General features: G+C 45.1%; 1 protein-coding gene across 6 annotated transcripts in view; it reads right to left on the bottom strand.

The window, feature by feature from the left end:
• The window catches only part of TIAM1 (TIAM Rac1 associated GEF 1), a 379,913-nt gene that overhangs the window by 190,512 nt on the left and 169,656 nt on the right, over positions 1-19,745 (bottom strand). The window contains exon 1 of one of the 6 annotated variants that reach the window (XM_041735236.1): positions 10,246-10,312. The exons of the other annotated variants lie outside the window; for them this stretch is intronic. The gene's annotated coding sequence lies outside the window, so the exon portion shown is untranslated. Of the gene's footprint in view, positions 1-10,245; positions 10,313-19,745 lie in introns of those variants that run through there. 6 annotated transcript variants of the gene reach the window in all.

The raw sequence follows: 19,745 nt of genomic DNA, 5'->3' as shown, positions 1-19,745 counted from the left end.
TTCACATGCAGCTAAGGTAGAAAAGGAATAGGTCAGAAAAGACCCAGGAGTCAGAGAATCCTAGAGGTAATATGACCATTAGATTCATTGTCTAAAATGGATGCGTTGTGGGTTTAGAAGTCAAATAAAACACAGCTCATGGGGCAACCCCAGTGGCTCAATGGTTTAGCGCCTCCTTTGGCCCGGGGGATGATCCTGGAGACCCAGGATGGAGTCCCACATCGGGCTCCCTGCATGGAGCCTGCTTCTCCCTCTGCCTGTGTCTCTGCCTCTCTCTTTCTCTCTTTGTGTCTCTCATGAATAAATAAAATCTTTTAAAAAAAGAAAGAAAAAAACGCAGCTCAAATCCAGGGTCACCACATGTGATTTTAGTGAAGTCATATAGGTTCCATCGACTAGACTTGGAAAGAATGGCACATCCCACGATGGCAGTGGGGATCAGTCATGTACTCTGCTAGAGAACACTTAGCAGAACACCAGGCGCACAGGAGGTGCTCAACGTATGTGGTCTCTTTTCCTTTGCATCCTCAGTTCTGGATTAACCCGCTTTCCTGGACCTTCCGGTAGAGGCACACCCAGGAGGCAAAGTACATCTGAGTTGGCCAAAGAGGGGAGGTCACTATGGACAGGAGGCCGGCCACAAACAAAATTCAACACACTGACTCTGCTGCGGAACATCTCTGTTATTGTTCAAACGGGTGGGGTGGCGTGGGGAGACTTGACATGTTTCACCTACTATTCACATGAAGTTTGTCAAATTGCATCTCAAGTCTTGGAAGAAAACCCACATTATTCATCACATAAATCTGCTTAAACTCCTCTGGGGGGGGAGATGGCTAGCCACTGTGCTTGAAGCCAAGAGATGAGACATCCACTCTGTGATTCAACCTGAACAGCTGTGCAGTGAAAACGCACACACGGGCTCACACAAAAATGGGCTAACAATTTTTAGATTTGTCCCTTGCCGATTTTTTGTTCCTTCAATTTTGTTCTTTGGCCACATTATTTCCCTTAATTCACAGAACCTGGAAATACCTTGGCATTTCTTTGGACAGCTCTGACTAGGTTTCTCGATTCATCCCCAAAGAATCAAGTCACTGAACACTTGCTTATTTTGTGGTTCGGAGCCCACAATCATAGCTCTCCAGGATTTATGGTCATAATGGTCAGGGCAGGGAGGGAAGATAGTGAGCAGTCCTGCCTTATCCATGGGGGTATGTTCCAAGCCCCTCCCACACCCAGTGGATGCCTGAAACCACAGACAGCACCAAACCCTACCTATACTGTGTTTTTTCCGATACAAAGGTACCTGTGATTTTGATTAATAAATTAGGCATAGTAAGGGATGAAAAATAACTAGTAAGAAAACCAAACAATTATAATGCTATATGCTAGTAAAAGGTATGAGAATGTGGGCCCTCTCAAAATATCTTACTGTGCTGTACTCACCCTTATGCTCGTGCTGATGGCAGATGATAAAAGGCTGACGTCACAAGATGAAGTGAGGTGGGTGATGTGTGTACTGTGATGTAGTGTTAGGAGGGTCACCTGCCTGTGGACCATGGCTGACCATCAGCTGAAGGTAAGTGAAACCGTAGATAAGGGGAGACCACTGCGCAAGGTGACATCTGGCAAATACTACTGGTTCCGAGGGGGAAAGACAGGAGGCTGGGACAGACTGGCAAGGAGGCAAGGAGGAGGAGGGCTGGAGTTCACTCTGAAGGGCAACTGATAGAATGTCATGGGGAGGTGGGGGGTGGGAATGAGTGGACACACGCCCCGAGAGAGGACTCAGTCACTCACTACAGGGGTCATTCCAGAACACCCCATGGCATCACTCTAATGCACAATGAAGCAAATCTACAGAAAAGAATAGGAAGCCCTGTCTGGGGGAAATAAACAGGAGCATTCTGATTAAGAGCACAGACCCTGGGGGGGATGGCCTGGGTGGCTCAGTCAGCTGGGCATCTGCCTTCGGCTCAGGTTGTGATTTCAGGGTCCTGGGATCAAGTTCCACTCAGGGCTCCCTGCTCAGTGGGGAGTCTGCTTCTCTCTCTGCCTCCGCCCCTCCCCCTGCTTGCGCTCTCTGTGTGTGTCTCTCCCTCACTTTTAAATAAATAAAATCTTGAAGGAAAAAAAAAAAAAAAGTACAGACCCTGGAGCTTGGGGACTGGGGTCCAAATGCTACCTCCCCACTTCCTAACTCTGTTGCTTTAAAAAAGTTACTTAAGCCAGTGATGAGAATTTGTTTATAGAGAACACCAGTCTGGGGAACAGCGGAAGGAAGCCCCCAGGGGTGTCTGGAAACAGGACAGAGGAAACCTCAGATTTGTCCTCAAATCCACATGCCCCCCCTCCCTTACTGGTTATTATTATTATTGTGCCATTATCATTCATATCATTTTGTTACCCCTTGAAAAAAGCTAATAACCCAATTAGGATAATACAAGGTGACGTAAATACCGAAAGGGAGGGCTCCAGGCCGCCGTGTGCATGCAAAGAAAGGAGTGGCAAAGGCTGTTGGGCTGGTTCAGGAGCAACAGGTAAGACAGGAGCCGCAAGTCACAGCAAGATGGGCCAGGCCGGGCCTGCAGCGCCGGCTGGGAAACTAAGAAGTGCAGGCGTCGGAATGCAAACGCGGGCAGCCGCTATGGAAAACGGCAGGGAGGCTTCTCAGAAAATTAAAAATAGAACTACCATATGATCTGCAAGCCCACTGAGGGGTATTTTTCACAGGAGAGAATGGAAAGCAAAGCTCAGGGAGATATTAGCACTCCCGTGTCCACTGCAGCCCCACTCCCAGCAGCCAGAATGCAAAAGCTACCTAAATGTCCAGCGCCAGATGCATGCGGGGGACGTGCAGTGTGTACACACAATGGAATATTAGTCAGCCTTTAAAAAGAAGGAAGTCCGGCGAGCCTGCAACAACATGGGTGAACCCTGAGAACATTCTGCTGCGTGAAATGAGCTAGTCACAGAAAGACAAATGCCTCGGGATTCCACTTACAAGAGGAGTCTAAAATAGTCTAACTCATGGAAGCAGAATGGTGCTTGCCAGGAGCAGGAGGGAGGGGGAAATGGGAAGTCACTAATCACTTGGGGCATTTTTTTTTAAGATTTTATTTATATATTTGACAGAGAGAGAGAGCTTGAGCACAAGCAGGGGGAGTGGCAGGGGCAGAGGGACAAGGAGACTCCCCGCTGAGCAGGGAGCCCAATGCGGGACTTGATCTCAGGACCCCGAGATCATGACCTGGGCTGAAGGCAGATGCTTAACCAACTGAGCCACCCAGGCGCCTCGGGGACATTATTTCAGTTATGCCAGATAAATAGGTTCTGGATATCCACAATAAAATACTTTACCTATAGTGACTAACACTGTGTTGTACCTTTAAAAATCTGGTAAGAGGGACGCCTGGGTGGCTTAGTGGTTGAGCATCTGCCTTCGGCTCAGGTCACGATCCTGCGGTCCAGGGATCAAGTCCCGTATCAGGCTCCCTGCATGGAGCCTGCTTTTCCCTCTGCCTCTGTCTCTGCCTCTCTCTGTGTCTTTCGAGAATAAATAAATAAAATATTTTTTTAAAAAATCTGGTAAGAGGGTAGGTGTCAGGTGAAGTGTTCTTGGTGCAGTAAAATCCAAAGAAAACAACACTACAAGGGATCATGCTTCAGGAGGCATCTCTGATTCCTCCTCTCCACCAAGTTGGCAGTCACAAATTGTGTTCAACTTCTGGATCCGCCAGCGTGCTACCAAAAGCTGATAAAGCGTAAACAGTGCAGCGTGCTACTAATAACAAGGCTTGGGTGGGTTTGTTCATGGGAGGCAGGCAAACCTGAAAAGAATAATTGCACCTCTGTAGAGTTATAAAGCCCCTTTTGGTCTTAATCGTTCTCCCCCTAGGAAGTAAATGAGGATTGACATGCCACTGTCCCCACCTGAGAGAAAGGAAGCCAGAGTACACACACAGCCCTTCTTGCTGACTCACGCCCCACCAGGAGGTAGCATTATTTCTTTGCTCTGAGTGCCTGTAATGCTGCATGTTCACCACTTGATCCTTTCAGTGGGAAGCTCCTTGCTTAGCATGCCATGAAGACTCCAATTTGAGCACAGCAGTGAGGCCTCCATGCAATACTCCCCAGTAACCAAACCTACTTCACGGTTTAGACAAAGGTTCACCCTGCCTGCCAAAAGTAACGTGATCTCATGTCCAAGAGCCCCAGAAGAAGCCCATGCCTGATACCAAGTTTCCTCTGTTGCAGCCCGAAACAATTCCTTCTTCTCCTTTCCTGGAATCGTGAGGGCAGGCAAAAGAGATGCCAGGAAGGCAAAGGTGGGAAGATTACCTGTGAAGACTCTGAAACACTACAGTCTGAGAATCAATGGGAATGTTCTTCCTCACGACTCAAAGGCATAAGGAATCAATCGAAATCGATAGTCATTCCCCAGAGGCAGACCCAGAGCACAGTGACCCTGCCACGGGAGGTGCCACCACACCCTCTTCAGCAAGCATGAAATGATTGGCTTGTCCTAGGAATGACCCTACAATGGGGACCCTACACCTCCAAAGGTTCCCAGGAAATCCATTTCAAAGCCTCAAATTGGGAATGGGGTGAATCAGCAACCCCTGCTTCCCCAAAACAGCAGTCACAAATAATGAACTTCCTGTTGTCCCAGAACGGGAAGATCTGAGCAGGGTCTTAAGACAGGAAGGAATTTAGGAGTTTGAGTCCTCATTTCCCAGCCTTGTGCAAATCCCCCGCTTACCCCATCCCAAACAGAAGAGGCTTCTCTCAAGAACTCCAAACGTGCCATTCGGAGAGGCTGCTCACATCCTAGGTAAGGGACTAGGCTTCAGAGTGTCACCCCACGGGACCAACCCTCCAGGAGGCTTTCGGGTCTAGAAAGGTAGGCCTCAGTCCACACTGGTTCTACCTACAGGAGTAGACACAGGAAAACAATGGGTTTTGTGCTCATTTTTCCCAGGGGTTGCAGGATCACCCTCTGAAATATTAACAAGATCACACAGGAGAAGTACTGGGTATGTTGTAGACACTCAGTAAATTAGTATTTAGTATTAGTATTTTAATAATCAAAGAAGTATTTACAGGGACTTACTCAACTACGGGCTTTGTAGAAAGCACTTTGGCCATGGTTATTCTTGCCCAGAGAAGCCTCTGAATGTACGGAAGTCAGAAATCTCAAACACTGGAGCATATGATTCCAAGCTATCACCTGAGGCTCTGTGCTTCAGTACAAGAAGATCTCACAAATCCACCCCTATCTGTTAAACGCATAAAAGTTACCAAAAGCCATGATCTCTCCCCACCAAGTTTTACCAATGAGTGCCACGCTAATACTTGTTTTCAAGCAACAGAATCAAAATAAACTGGAGGAGTGGTGTTGCAAAACACTGATGAAGACTATACGCCTCCTTGTTCCCCACTCTCATAAAAACACCGACCAGTACAAACAGCAGCACAGTTACTCAGTGCACCGGGTCAGAGAGGACGGGCCAGACCAAAGGCAGTCAGTCAACCTGTTGTCTTCGAGAATAACTTCCCAGCTGAGGCCAATTCCCAACACAAAATGTAAACCAAGACTGGCTCCTTGGGCAGAGCAGTGAATGATGCTGGCAGGGCACCACAAAGCCTACCCCCGGCTGCCCCCCCTCCTCGGTCAGCCCCTTGTGCTATGAGACAACTAAAGGAACATTCACTAATTATGCCACATATTCCCCAGGATCTTTTCAATGGACAGACCCCAGGGAGAACAAATGGCTTCAAGTTGGATGACTTCAATAATGCTATATTCCTTTGTGGAGGAAGATTACCCAGCCAACGGCCTCCACCCCATGCTTCTCATTTCCCTTCTTGGTTATGAGGTCAGCCATAGCATCAAACAATCCAAAGCTTCCCCCCAAGTACCAAGGAACTTTCAGCTCTGCAAAAAGCATTCTTTTTGAATGCAATGGCGATAGAGAACAGATATGGATATCACCAGTACTATCTGTCACCCAGTTTACATTCCTACCAACCGTGCACGGGGGTTCCCTTTGCCCCACAGCCTAACACTTGTTATTTCTTGACTTTTGCCTTGTGAGACGGTGGTGTGTCATTGCAGTTTTGATTTGCATTTCCCTGATGATAAGTGATGTTGAGCGTCTTTTCCAGAGTAACTGGAGTTCTGGAATAACTAAATCTAACAAACTCTGCCTTCATAGAAACAACTCCACTAACTTACATCTCAAGCTTGGCCACATTTCGAGTTGTGTACTCCTTTCAGTTCTACAAAGGAAGAGAAGGGGGAGGGAGGGAGGGAGGAAAAAAGGAAGGAAGGAAATAATAAAACAGTGGGACCCTCGAGGAAGTGAGATACACTGAAGAAAAAATAATCATCATCCCAGGAAGGTAAGGCAAAAATCGGAGTGGAAAAAATATACAGCCAGTATACCACTGATCAACTAGGATAATAAGATGCAAGTACTGAAAATATGGAGAGTGATCCCGATAACCCATCTGCCCATAATGAAGACAGAACAGATGGGAGAAGTGGTTTTGTTTTATTCTGTTGAAATAACCTTTCAGGGTTCTGGGAGGAAGGCACTGAGAGAAGTTGTGAGGTTGGAAGTATAACTAGAAAGGGCAGGAGGGGAAACACACAATGTACTATAACGTATCAAGTGCCTACTTTGTTCCAAATCACAAGACAGGCGTCTTCCATAAATACTTATGTAGAAATCTCCCAACAGGGGTGCTGGGTGGCTCAGCCAGTTAAGAGTCTGACTCTTGATTTCAGCTCAAGTCATGATTTCAGGGTCCTGAGACTGAGCCCTGAACTCAGCAGGGAATCTGCTGGAGGACTCTCCCTCTCCCTCTGCCCCTACCCCACACACCACTCACTTGTACCTGCGGACATTATTTCTCTGTAAATAATAAATAAATCTTAAAAATAGAAAGAAGAAAGAGAGAAGAGGAAAGAAAAGAAAGAAAGAAAGAAAGAAAGAAAGAAAGAAAGAAAGAAAGAAAGAAAGAAAAAGAAAGAAAGAAAAAGAAAGAGAAAGAAAGAAAGAAAGAAAGAGAAAGAAAGAAAAAGAAGAAAGAAAGAAAGAAAGAAAGAAAGAAAGAAAGAAAGAAAGAAAGAAAGAAAGAAAAAGAGAAAGATCTCATTACAGCCCCCTAAGCAGTTTTCATTATTTCCATCTCACAAGAGGCGGAAATGTAAGCTCAGAGGGGTTAGGCAATTTTAGAGCTAAAAGTAGCTGAGCAAGAATTCAGATCCAGGGGCGCCTGGCTGGCTCAGTCAGTAGAGCATGCAGTTCTCGATGTCCGGGTCATGAGTTCGAGCCCCACACTGGATGTAGGGATTATTTAAATAAATAAACTTTAAAAAAAAAAAAGGCAAAAAGGATTCAGATCCAGTTCTTTCTGAGTCTACAGTTCTTGTTCTTATACTGCCACAAACTCAGAATGATTTTCTGAGAAAACATTAAAATGCCAAGACTCATGCATTAAATATGAACCAAAATGAAACTTTCTTCCTCAGTCATTACAGCAAATTTGCTCTGCCCCAGTACAAAGTAAATCTGTATTGTCAAGTAGGTTGAAAGCACCTACAATTCACATTAAATTACCAGTAAATCTTATGGAATGATGTTTCCAAAACAATTTCACAGGGTGTGCCCCAGTGAATATACAAAACCCACCTTAGAACAATGTGATCCACTGTGTATGATACCCAAGAGCACAAGATATATTTTAATAAAACCTAGAAACATTATTTCAAAGACACATAAATAAATACATAATATCTGCCTCCCTACAGCTAGGAGACTCAGTTACTTAGTTTTAAAGGCTCTTAAAATCTTTTTTGACAGTGTTCCACAGCACAGGTCTTTTCAAATGCATGTAAACTTAAGAAAGGAGGCAGTGTTTTTGTTTCATTTAAAATACAAAAACCAAAACTGGTTCTTCCAAATGCCAATAAAATTGATAATAAGTTAGCAAGACTGATCAAGGGGAAGAAAAGCACAAATAACCAATGCCAGGAATGAAAAAAGGAAACATTTCAAGGGGGGCCTGGAGGGCTCAGTCAGTTAAAGCATCTGACTCTTGATTTCAGCTCAGTTCATGATCTCAGGGTCCTGGGATCGAGCCCCACGTCGGGTGTGAAGCCTGCTTAAGATTCTCACTCTCACTCTAAAAAAAAAAAAAGAAAAAAAAAGAAGAGAAAAGAAGGGAAGAGAAAAGAAAAGAAAGAAAAGAAAAGGAAAGGAAGAAAGAAAAGAAAAAGGAAACATTTCTACGGTCTTTTAAATTATAAAACGATACTATGTGCAACCAATAAATTTTAAAATGTACACGAAACAGGAAAACTCCTATAAAAAACTAGTTACTAAAACAAGATCATCTTAATGCCCCTATTTCTATCAAACAAATTGCATCTGCAACTTCAAAAACAAAAAATTCAGAGCCAAACCAGGTTATTTGTTAGAAAGTAAGGATACCTTGAGAAAAAAAAATATATAACATTCTCTCACACCTACCTAATTCATATAGAATTAATCCAATTTCCGATGTCTGCATGAAACAGTCCCATGTGACAATGTCTAAATACCTTTATGAATAATATACTCCCTTTCTCTGGCTAAGGATTATTGTTCCATAAAACTCCATGTGAGCAAGGGTCTATTAGTCAGCTTCACCAGCACTATCACGAGATCCAATTTGGTTGTCTTTCCTGTTGAGTGAGTTGCTACAGTAGGCTTCTTGGGGGTGGGGGAGGCCGGTCACACACTTGATGTCAGCATCAAGTTCACATCTGCATGCCATGTTCTTTCTTGAGTCCTCAAGGAGCTAGAACAAGGCTCTGGCAGCTGTGACCGCCTGGACCATGCAACCTGTTATTCTTCCTTGGAACGTGTCTGCTTTGGTTTAAAAGTCATTTCATTTTACTTCTGTCTCACTAACTTCAGGGAAGCTGGAAGGTGAAAGCAAACTAAGTAAAAGTATGGCCACAGCAACCTGTCCTCTGACCCCAAAGTTCAAGGGGAATGTGCCTCAGGAAAGCCAGGCTGTCCCATTCTGATAACAGGAAGATAATAAAATCAGCCCTTAACATCTTCCTAATTGCACCCACCCCAGATCTGAGAAGAAACACCTATAAAATGAAACCTGGCTTTCTATAAACCTAGTAACGGCCACACATTTCTTCACCTCCCTAAAGGTGCCCTAAAAATAAAACAATTCTCTAAAAATTCCTATGAAGGACTAGCTTACAAAACACACAGAGAGAGAGCTCCCACTGCTCTGTACTAACCTGTTGACTGGATATAAAATAGGTGAAACAGGTAAATTAGCCCAAAAGCCTCCGCTGGACCCCCATGCGGTGAGCAAATACCACAACCTCTGAGAGGGGCTTCTAATAAAACCTAAAGAATATTTGCAAGAAACTTCACCTTTGGCCAAGTTTACCACTGGCTGGAACGTATATTAAGCGTCACTTGCAATGAATGATCCCAACCCCGGGTGCCAGCCTCCACCCAAACTTCCTCTCCCCACCCCGCCCAAATCTGACTTAGGCAATCGACCTGGAGATAAAGCAGCTGCCAGAGAGAAAGGAGTATTTTCCAAAAAGTTCCAGATGCACAAATAACACCTCACGAGCTAGGAAGTCCCCTTGGGCTGAACTAAATCAGACACAACATTAATGAGAAACCCAAGCCGTCTGGTGCCTCCCTCTAGGATTCCCATAGTGACCCAGGAGGCTGTCGGGCGCCCAGCTTCAGAACATTCCTGCGGAAATACTGAATCCCAAGCCTTCCCTGGGACTCATTCTGGAGGGCAATGACCTGTGATTACAGACCGTGCAGCCGGACGGCGGGGACAGGACGCGCCTCTCTCTGGTGGGTAACCTGACCCCGCAGCCTCCCTCCCGCCGCACCCCTTAGGATCCCTGCATTCGCACAGCCAGGGGGGGAGAGGGGCAGGGCTCGCAACCCCAACCCTTCACCCCGGGGCCAGAATGCACACGGATGGCGCCCCCGGGGGGCCACAGCGCAGCCCGGAGCCCCAGCTCACCCATCCTGCAGGGCTCCGGGCTCGGGGAGCACAGGTCCCCCCCACCCCTACCGAGCTCGAGGGTGGGGGGGCCCAGCAGCCTCTCCCCAGCCACAGCCACCTGGGCTGCACGCCCTCACCACCCAACACAAAGAAATTCGGCGATGGAAAGGACGGGCTTGAACTTACTGGGCTCACCCCTGCTCCTGCTCCGCAGGGCGCACATGCTGCCGGCGGCCTCCCATCTCCAAACTTCCAGTCACAGAAATGAGGAAGCTGCAGCCTTCCCCGGCTCCCGGCGGAGGGAGTGGGCGTAACTTGTGAAGTTTCGTGCTGTGATGAATCTGGTCATTTGGGTGTGTTGGAGAGGGATTGTCGCTCCTCCCCACCCACCGTCGCCTCCCTCCTCTCTCCTCTCCACCTCCTTCCCCAATCTGATTCTCCCCTTGGCGTCCCCAAGACCAAGAACTCGGGGCGGGCTGTCACTCGAGGGGCCCGGCGCTGGGCTCCCCACGACCTTAAGGGAAATTTATTCCTAACAGACCTGAACCATTTTACAGATGAATCTGGTGGCCCTGCTGAAAGCCTAAGTCGCTGTCACATGTTTTTCAGCCCAGCACAGGGAAAGAAGGCAGTGCCTCTTTTTTCATTTAAAAGGCTAGAAATCAGGACACTTGGGTGGCTCAGTGGATGAGCGGCTACCTTCAGCTCAGGGTGTGATCCCACATCGGGCTCCCCTTAGGGAGCCTGCTTCTCCCTCTGCCTATGTCTCTGCTTCTCTCTGTGTCTCTCATGAATAAATAAATCCTTTAAAAAATAATAAATAAATAAATAAATAAAATGCTAAAAATCTTAAGTAATTGCAAGGTGCCCCCTCTGCACAGGCAGGAATGTGGGTAGGTTAGCCGGTAGGCACCCAATTCCCACACATCTCCTTAAACAGAATGGGAGATGGAAAAACTGAAAAGCAAATGTTTAACTGGCTATTTTTTTTTTAAATTTTTATTTACTTATGATAGTCACAGAGAGAGAGAGAGGCAGAGACACAGGCAGAGGGAGAAGCAGGCTCCATGCGCCGGGAGCCCGACGTGGGATTCGATCCCGGGTCTCCAGGATCGCGCCCTGGGCCAAAGGCAGGCGCCAAACCGCTGCGCCACCCAGGGATCCCTTAACTGGCTATTTTTCCTTGAAAACTTACTACAAGATATTTCAGACATGCAAAAGTATATTTGAAAATCATATAGCGAACCCTCAAGCATCCATCACGTGGCAAAAAAAAAAAATTAAAATTATCAACATAGTGGGAGCCATCTGTAAACGCCTCCCTGAAATATATCCCCCTTTTCTGTCCCCCTAGAAAAATAGCTGCCGTAAACCTGATTTCCCATAAGCAATATTCATACCACAGTTTTGAGCATTCTAACGGACACTTGCTAACTTAAAAGTCCACCCAAAAGTAATCCAATGATCATCCCTTCGCTAGGCCTGACCTTGGTTCCAAAACAGAAGTTTCATTAAATGAAACTAAAAAATGACCACACATGTTAAATGAAGCCTCAGGTGGCTGGTTAAAGAAAATGAAGAAATCACAATACAGGAAAATGGAAATAAGGAATGATAAGTGGAGGCCATATCTGTAACAGTTGAAGCATTCATGGATGAAATTGATAGATTAATAGAGCATTATCATTTTACAAGGTTAATAGCTGTGTCAAAGCCAAGGATACTGACCCACACTGCAAGGGGCTTTCCTCAAAGACCCAGGCTACAGAAACAGAAACATAACATTCATTCAAGAAGTCCTAATTACTCTCGATCGCCCGCCAGAGTTGTAGGCTGGGAGTAACATTCAGAAAAGGGAACTTTCAAGACAATAATGATAAAACACAAAATCGTGGAAACTGTGATACATTCAAAATTGACTCATATATATATATATATATATATTCTCATATATATACGAATATGAAGGAGATGCCTACCTTATCTTTATAGTCCAAGGACCTTGTGCAGAGGCTGGTGTAAGTAGAAAATTGGTAGCTATTTGTTAAGTGAATGAAGCAAATGAACAAAAGAAGGCCCACGGAGAATTGTGAAGGAGCAGAACGAAGAGATGGGGTGTGTGAAATCAGCATCGGTCCTTAGCAGGAGGTGACTCTGCCCAATGGGAACACTCGACAGTAGTGAAGACATTCTTGGTTGTCACAACCTGGGGGAGCTACTGGCATCTCGTAGGCAAAAGACACAGGTGCGGCATGGGAAAGCTTCCCCCAACAAAGAATTATCCAGCCCCCCAAATGCCAATACTGCTGGCTAATGAGAAGCCCTGGGAGACAGGTTTCACTACCAACAGTCACTGAATTTATTCCTTCCACATATAATCCTCAGCATCAGGAAGAGACTCTCCAGGGACTTGCAAGGATACAGAAGAGCATTTCTCCTTCTTTTCCGCCCTGCAGCATCTGATGGCTGGACCACCTGCGAGGGATCCGGAGAGAGTGGGCACTGGAGTCAGCAGCAGTAAAGAAGCACTGGGGGGTACGGGACACAGCCTCAGGTCCATGCCCTCGCGAAGCTAAGGGGCTGCATCACATTTGGATGGAAATAATCAAGAAGGGGGTGGAGAGGAGGATGACATAAGGCTGGGGTATCAGCTTTGGAATCACAGATAGCACATCTGGGGGGAGGAGGCAGGGTAGAGATGTGAAAGATACACAGACAGGCAGGCTTATCGCAGCCACCAGAGTCATTTCTCCATTGACAGTCTTTAGCTGGAGACGCTCCACTGAGAACAGGAAGGATGTTTAATCTCATTACGGCTTATCGAGAAGAAAGTTACAAATCACTTACAGGGAAAAACGATGCAAGTACCACTGCGTCTACCAGTCAGGGTGAGGACCTACAAAAGTGAGGACATCTTTTCTACAAGTCTTCTGGCCTTGTCATTACCTAAGACGTGTTTCTTTTAACTCCAGAATACCACTTGTGCTTTTTTTCCCTCCTTTCTGATAGGACTTCATTTCCGCTTGGAGGGGGAGACGAGCCTTGTCCTTGTTGCTCAGCGTTTCTCAAAACAGGGCACAGGATGGTGGGTTTGCTCCCCTTGAAGTGCCTTGGAGCCTCACAGATGGTAGGTATGCGATTAAGTGCATGTTGGCAGAACAGAATCGGTCCTCACCTCATTTGCCCATCTCTCAGGCCAGTAAATAAAGACTCTCCTATAGTTGCTTCTGGAGAGAACCACAGGGCACCCGGAGTTCAAGAGTCTGAACAACCTGGGAGCACACAGAAAACCTGCTGGTTTCACTTAGTGGCTGGCAGATTGCAAAACACTCAACACAGGAGAAAGCCTACAACATCAGAACCCAAGACGTCCTCAGGCAGTGGCCACCAGCCTTACGAGGGAGCTGAGCTGCTCTTGGCATGGAAGGAAGGAAGGAAAGGAAGGAAGGAAGGAAGGAAGGAAGGAAAGGAAGGAAAGGAAGGAAGGAGGCCAGGTCGTGGGTCCCCTCTACACACCCCTATGCAAATGGGAAGTCCCTCGTTAAGTCACCAGCTTCTTTACCTGCAGCACCGAATGCCACTAGTCATGCTTTTTAAAAGCTTATGAGGAGCAGCCCCAGTGGCACAGAGGTTTAGCGCTGCCTGCAGCCCGGGGTGTGATCCTGGAGGCCCAGGATCGAGTCCCACATCGGGCTCCTTGCATGGAACCTGCTTCTCCCTCTGCCTGTGTCTCTGCCTCTGTGTGTGTGTCTCTCATAAATAAATAAATAAAATATTAAGAAAAATAAAAGCTTATGAGTTGAGTCCCACCAGAAGCAATGAACTTAATCACAAATGTACAGTGTTTCTGTTACAAAGAAATGCAACCAGTAGAGGGAGCACGGCTGACTTTTGTTTTTAACAAATTTCCCAAGATCAGGCTAAACTTGGGGGACAGAGTTATGAAAATAATCAAACTCTACCCACAAATAAAAAGATTTATGCAAAAATATTTCGAAAAACTCTAAGCCATGACACCCTCATAAGGTATTTGTACTGGTCATGGATATTTACACAAGAGCTAGCTACACAGATATAAGCCCACATAATGAATAAATAAATATATGTTGGAAAACAACATTTGGTATGTAGGGGAAAATGCAAAAAGGGTCAAACAGCTCTGTTTCCCTTTATCAGTTGAATTGATGCTCAGAAACAAAAAAAAAAAAAAAAGGAGAGTTTATTTATTTTCCCCATAGATTTTAATTCAGGCTTTATCTTGCTGTTCTATAAATTTGACCTACAATAGCTGACTTTTAAAATTCCTTTCAATTTGTGTTCTCAATGACACAAACCCCTTAAGGAAGGCTCTTCTGGATTTCTGTTCAAGGGTCTTCAGAACCAACTTGATCAAAAATCAGGGCAGCTTAATAGAAAAAGTGTTGCCATCCACCTAGCTGACAAGGTCTAAGAATTTGATGCCAGCTCCTGCAGAGGAGCTTACCTCCCCACCTTTCCCAGCCCACAAAGACAGTGAAGGTGGGTTCCCAGGAACAAGGCAAACAAGTGCCCATGTCAACCCGCCATCACCTATGTCACCTATGTCACCTAACAACAGCAAACCAACAGCAAAGCCAATGAAAAAGAGAATTCTCCTCCTCAAGGTAGGTGAAGCCCAACAGGGGTGTTGATTAATACAGATGATAGGAATCCAAAAAGATGACTTCCCAGCGTCACTGCAGACCCAAATCCGGATCCCGTTAATTATACGGTATTGCTAAGGAAATTCAGAAGCTTTTTTATGAATACATTTTATGGTTGGCTACTGACTGGTTGCCAAAATCAAGTTTTTACATTTGAAACAGATTAGAAGTATATGGATCCATCCCACCACCACCCTACCCTGTGCTTGGTGGTCCGAGGATTACCAAGAATACTGACATGTTTAAAACCCTAGACTCACCCCAAAACCAACCCGTACTTCTCTCTGAGAGAACAACTGAGGTTCATCCTTTTAGACAACACCTTCAAGTGCGGACCCTCGTTAAATTTGATTTGGCACCAAGATGTTTTACAACTTAAAATTAAACCTTGCACCAATAGGGACACCTGGATGGCTCAGTGACTGTGCTCCTGCCTTTGGCTCAGGTCATGATCCTGGGGTCCTGGGATCGAGTCCTACATCGGGCTCCCCGCAGGGAGCCTGCTTCTCCCTCTGCCTGTGTCTCTGCCTCTCTCTGTGTCTCTAATAAATAAATAAAATCTATAAATAAATTAATAATAAACTTTGCACCAGCCAAACTTAGTGACTTTGAACAGTTTTCTCCCTCTGAAAACTGAATGCTAACAAATGAGCAGAAGTAATCCTGAAAAATATAGTCTGTCAAGAAGAGGCCAAGAACACTCTTCCAGCCTTTAAATGCCACCTAGATCCAGAACACCCACAGACTGAATGTGTAGCAAGTTCCTTGTAATCCAGAGGCTTCGATTTCCTCAACTCTTATGTGATAATATCCTACTTAATATTCTCTGGCTTCCTGGTTCTATCTTCCAATCATACATTTCCATGATTTTAAAACTCCCATTTCTTTCAAGACCCCAAATGACAATTCCTTACACAACAGCGTTGATCAAACATGCCAGAGTCAAGAGTTTCAGGATTCACTGGTGGCTCTCATACTTACAACTGAAGTCATGCTTGTAACTGGAAGGGAAAAGGGGAAAAGGAAGGAAGTGCAACCCAAGGATAAAAGTAACAAAGAGGCCAAAGGAAAAGTCCATGAACTCTTCGCACACTGACCAGCAAGAAACCATATGGGGCCAGATGCTGTCCTGCCCACACACACAGTGAGGCGGTTGGTGCCAAGGGCCCTGTGAGCCTTGCACAAGAGGTACATGTGGTTTGTGGGGGCGAGAGCATCTGGGTTTTCCCTGGTGTGGGCTCTTTTAGACACCTCTCTGCTCAGCAGTAATAAACAATAATAATTATTATTGGCACTAAAAGCGCGATTGTGTGAATAACTCACGCAAGAAGATAAGTTCTTCAAGCCTGCCTTTTCTCTGAAGAGGAGTGTGCAGCCTGGATAACCCTTCAGGCCTCCATAGAACCCCCAGGGAGTGTTCCCACTGGGGGTCAAGAAGCAGTCCCACTGAGGCCTCCTTTCGTCAAGGGAGAAGTAAGGGTGTGAAATAAGGCCTTGTTCGCATCCGGGCTCCGCCAACAACCAGACAAATAACTCATAGCAAGCCATTTGGCTTCCCTTTCAGTAAAATGGGAAGTTGAAATCAAGGCCTACTGACAACCCATGGGGTTACAGGCACTGATAGGCTTTGCATAGGACACATACCCAACACTTCCCCCAAATGGTAAGGGGCCCTACAAAAACAATTTTCAATAAGTATATAAGCCACCAGGTTAGCGTTCTACATGTTTTTGAGGTGTTTGTGTTGATATTGCTATTTTGGTCCTGGATAGAAATACCGTCCAGACACCAGTGAAGTGACAAGGACCATGCCCGTAGAGGTGTTTCTAACACCTGACATCTCACACAGTCCTCTGCTAGTGACAGGCACATAATCAATTAAAATTAGGTGACTTCTGATGTCAAGGAAACATGCAAATGAGAACCCACTCATGCTTTCCTGAGAACATCGACATGAGATTTAATGGACTCTAGGAGCACTTGCTGCCATTTTCTCTAATGTCAACAAAAATTCAACATGCAAAGGGTATTTTCTTTGTCTCTTCTTTTTTTTTTTTTTTTTATCTCCAGAGGTAGAATTTAGTGATTCATCAGTTGCATACAACACCCAGTGCTCATTACATCACATGTTCTCCTTCATACCCATCACCCAGTTACCCCATCCCCTACCCACCCCCACTCCAGCAACCCTTTGTTTGTTTCCTAGAGTTCAGTGTCTCTTATGGTTTATCTTCCTCTCTGTTTTTATCTTATTTTTTTCCCCCTCTCTTCTATGTTCACCGGTTTTGGTACTTAAATTCTACATATGAGTGAAATCATATGACACTTGTCTTTCTCTGATGAACTTACTTTGCTTAGCATAATATACTCTAGTTCCATCCACATGGTTGCAAATGGCAGGATTTCACTCGTTTTGATCTCAGAGTAATAGTCCAGTGCGTGTGTGTGTGTGTGTGTATGTGTGTGTGTACCACATCTTCTTTATCCATTCAACTGTCAATGACACCAGGGCTCTTTCCATAGTTTGGTTGTTGTGGACATTGCTGCTATAAACATTGGGGTGCAGGTGCCCCTTCGAATCATTCTGTTTGACACTTTGGATAAATACTCAGTAATGCAATTGCTGGGCTGTAGGGTAGCTCTATTTTTAACTTTTTGAGGAATTTCTATACTGTCTTCCAGAGTCGCTGCAGCAGTTTGCATTCCCACCAACAGTGTAGGAGGAGAAGGGGAAGATATCTGTAAATGTCTTATCAGATAAAGGGCTAGTATCCAAAATCTATAAAGAACATCTCACTTAGCACCAAAAAAAATAATAATAATAATAACCCAAAAAATCCAGTCAAGAAATGAGCAGAAGATATGAACAGACATTTTTCCTAAGAAGACATACAAATGGCCAACAGACACATGAAAAAATGCTCAACATCACCCAGCATCAGGAAAGTACAAATCAAAACTACGAGACACCACCTCACAACAGTCAAAATGGCTAAAATTAACAACTCAGGAAGCAACCTGTATGGAGAAAGGGGAACCCCTTGCAAAGAGTATTTTCAATCAGAAAACACAACAAGGCCTACATCTCAAAACATTAAGTGATCTGGGGTAGGCAACAGACACATAAAGAGTTACAGACCCAGATACATAAAAGTAAAAAGGGGTTCTGATTAATCACTCATCCATCTGAGGTCAGAAGGGCTAAGTGACTCAAGCTCACGTAATAAAATAATGGTAAATTCAGTCTAGAACCCATATCTACTAAAACAAATCTGCTGCATGTCCTGCCAACTCAATTATTCCCCTCCTAGGACAAAAAAAATCCATAAAACACACATTAAATACAGTAGATGCATACATAATTTTGGGCCCCAACACAGTACATAAGGCACATGTAAATAAAAAATGATATAAATTGAGCCTATCGAAAACTAATAAGCAAATAAAAATAAGTGGGTGCATGAAAAATTTCTTGGCTCAGTCCCAGACGAGCAAATAAGAGGCTCAAAGACCCAGGCAGGAGGACGCAGTCAAGCCAGGACAGCTGAAGGCAGTCTGATTCACCAGCAGCCAGCATCCTCCCCCAACAAATTACAGTGCTAGACTAGGCAAGACTGCGGGTAAGTCTGGGGGAGATGTGGATGGATTCCTACATGCCTGAGGGCTCATGCGAGCACCCCGGCCAAAGACAAGACTCCTCCAAGTTCTCCCCAAGAAATGAAAACATGTCAGATGCAGCAAAATAGCATCTTTTCACGTGCATGTGAATATGCACTGCAGCACTGCACACAATTGGCAAGAAGCGTCAACAACCCAGACGTCCAGCAACGGATGAGTGGATGTACAAAATGTGGCCCATCCATACAACAGAGGAATATTCAGCCAATAAAAGGAATGGATGAACCCTGAAAACAGTGTGCCAAATGATGAAGTCAGACACAAAAGAACAACTATTGTATGATTCCACCTATAAGAAATATCTAGAATAGGCACATTCAAAGAGAACAAAAGGGGGCGCCTGGGTGGCTTGGTCGGTTAAGTGTCTGCCTTTGGCTCCGGTCATGATCCCAGGGTCCTGGGATCCAGCCCCACATTGGGCTCCCTGCTCAGCGGGGAATCCGTTTCTCCATCTGCGCCCCCTACCCCCAATGCTTGCATGTGTGCTCTTTCTCTCTCAAATAAATAAATAAAATCTTTAAAAAACAAAACAAAAACAAAAACAAACAAAAAACAGAAAAAAAAAAAAAAACAGAGACCAAAAGGGGACCAGAGGTTGCCAAATGCTGGGGGGCAGGGGAGATGGGAAGTCACCGCTTCATGGTTACAGCACTGATGTATGAGTTGTGAGAAAGTCTGGGACACAGACAGCAGTGATCATTGCACAACACTGTGAATCTAATTAATGTCACGGAACTGTATACTTAAAAATGGTCAAAAGGGCAAATTCAATGTTACATAGACTTAAAGATTCAAAACAGGGCAGCCGGGGTGGCTCAGCAGTTTGGCGCCGCCTGCAGCCCAGGGCCTGATCCTCGAGACCCGGGATTGAGTCCCACGTCGGGCTCCCTGCATGGAGCCTGCTTCTCCCTCTGCCTGTGTCTCTGCCTCTCTCTCTCTTTCTCTTTGTGTGTGTCTCTCATGAATAAATAAATAAAATCTTAAAAAAAAAAATAAAAAATAAAGATTCAAAACAACACTTCATTTTCAACCTATTGGCTCAGGAGCACATAGCTTTTCAAAATATTGCTAAAAAACAAAAGTAATCAAAACTCTAAGCACATTAACCGGCTTTAAAATGTGCCTGTTCTCCCTGTCACATCACCATGATCTTAATCACATACCTAAAAGAGCGTTTTCTCTGATTGTAAGAGATAAAATGGGATTGTCTAACCTATGAAATTAAATCTTTTCCAATTATAAAGATGAAACGAGGCACACCTCTTCACAGGCAAAGCATTCACAGTATGCCAGGTGTCACACCTGTGCACCACATCCCTTGCTGTA

Source organism: Vulpes lagopus, chromosome 20 (genome assembly GCF_018345385.1).
Source record: "Vulpes lagopus strain Blue_001 chromosome 20, ASM1834538v1, whole genome shotgun sequence".
Lineage (NCBI taxonomy): Eukaryota > Metazoa > Chordata > Mammalia > Carnivora > Canidae > Vulpes > Vulpes lagopus.
This window is presented reverse-complemented; position numbering and strand designations above follow the sequence as displayed.